The sequence below is a fragment of the Anomaloglossus baeobatrachus genome, chromosome 7 (genome assembly GCF_048569485.1).
Source record: "Anomaloglossus baeobatrachus isolate aAnoBae1 chromosome 7, aAnoBae1.hap1, whole genome shotgun sequence".
NCBI lineage: Eukaryota > Metazoa > Chordata > Amphibia > Anura > Aromobatidae > Anomaloglossus > Anomaloglossus baeobatrachus.
In genome coordinates this window covers 39,616,381-39,618,583 of record NC_134359.1, presented here as the reverse complement: position 1 = coordinate 39,618,583, position 2,203 = coordinate 39,616,381, and positions in this window count along the sequence as shown.

The window sequence follows — 2,203 nt, the reverse complement described above, 5'->3', positions numbered from 1 at the left end:
ATCATCGACAAAAAAGGAACCTTTAATTCTCAGCGAGAAAAGAACTTTATAATATATTATTTTATGATTAACAATTTTATTTTATGTGTTTTTTATTATTTGGTTCCAGAAAGTATTTACAAGAAAAAACAAACAAAATCCATTTCTTTTATGGTTCATAAACTTTGCTTTGGGCATAAACCTACCTAAATGTTACATTTTACTAGGTAGTAGTTTTCTATATCTTTTATTTTATGTTCGGGTTTAACAGGTTCCCGTCTATAGAACGACACATGTTGTTTTTTGGTAAATTGAGTAATATATTAGTATTCTGATTATTTTGATTAATTATTGATTAATTATTTTCACAATCATCATCGCTAATGTAGTAATTTACTTTGTTGCAAAGTAGAGAACTATACAGGTAAGGAGAAAGTAGAAGAACGATCATTGCGGAGACAGGAGATCAGTGCGGAGCTATCTGCATTTTTAATCGTTAATATTTGTATTTTATTTATTCCCCTCTCTATTACATCACATTCCTATCTGTATCGATCCTTCTATTTCTCCTCTATCTTCCCCCATCTGATCCCGTCCTCTGTATAACGAACAGATCAATAGCAGGGATCTAATGCTAATATTTACCTGCACCGCGCGTAATGAGAAAAGTGCAGTTTATCCTCAATCAACGCCTCTGAAAAAAAAGAAAAAACTTAATCATAAGAAAAAAAATATCTTCCTGGTTATTTTTCTTTTTCCTTGTAGCATCGCTAATATTTACATCTGAATGATAAGAGCGAGATCTTGGGTAGAAGCGGAAATGTTTTAGCCATTTTTTTTGCGCAATAGAACAAATAGGCGCAGTGTAACATTAGTAAAGAAATGCAAACAAGCGCCAAATAATGCGCAGAATCTGGAAGCAGAGACTAGATCGTCTGCAAGCAGAGAGCTAGATCGTCTGGAAGCAGAGACTAGATCGTCTGGAAGCAGAGACTAGATCGTCTGGAAGCAGAGACTAGATCGTCTGCTTCTCTCAATAAGGTTGTTAATTATATTAACTTATAATAATTTGGGGCTGGAGTGTTGTCAAGATCAAGACTTTTGCAGGAGATAAATTAACGCTAGAGGTTTGTAAATGTGAACAGAAAAGCGGCTCTTATCTCCTCTCTTTATATAACTAGGACTTTATTTAGTTGATACATAAAAAGGATCGTACAATATGAGCTGTGGGGATTTAGCTTTGGGGTTTGGAAGATTTTATGCCATAATGTCCAGGAGAAAGTTTCATCGCATGAACCCGACATTCTATCTCCATCCATACATCCATTATCTATCTATCTATCTATCTATCTATCTATCTATCTATCTATCTATCTATCTATCTATCTATCTATCTATCTATCTATCTATCTATCCCTCTATCTATCCATCTATCCATCTATCCATCTATCCATCTATCCATCTATCTATCTATCTATCTATCTATCTATCTATCTATCTATCTATCTATCTATCTATCTATCCCTCTATCTATCTATCTATCCCTCTATCTCTCTATCCCTCTATCTATCTATCTATCTATCTATCTATCTATCTATCTATCTATCTATCTATCTATCTATCTATCCCTCTATCTATCTATCTATCCATCTATCTATCTATCTATCTATCTATCTATCTATCCTGATTTTTTTTATCCCACTTACTTGCAGTGCCATGCAAATCAATCTGCTATCTATCCATCCATTTATCTATCAATGTTGTGTTTTTCTTTACCTCAGTTTACTTGCAGTTCCATGTAAAATCAATCTCCTATCTATCTGTCTATTTCTATCTATCTATCTACCTATCTATCCCTCTATTTATCTATCTATCTATCTATCTATCTATCTATCTATCTATCTATCTATCTATCTATCTTTCCCTCTATCTATCTATGTATTTTTCTATCTATCTATCTATCTATCTATTCTGTGTTGTTTTAACCTCACTCACTTGCAGTCCCATGTAAACTCAATCTGCTATCTATCTATCTATCTATCTATCTATCTATCTATCTATCTATCTATCTATCTATCATCTGTCTTTCTATCCTATGTTTCTTTAACCTCAGTCCACATGCAGTCCCATGTAAAACCAATCTCAGCTCTCCTATATCCGTACGCACCTGCCTGTTCAAAGCAAATACCTATCATCCCTTCTTGCTAAGTGCATAACTTCCAGT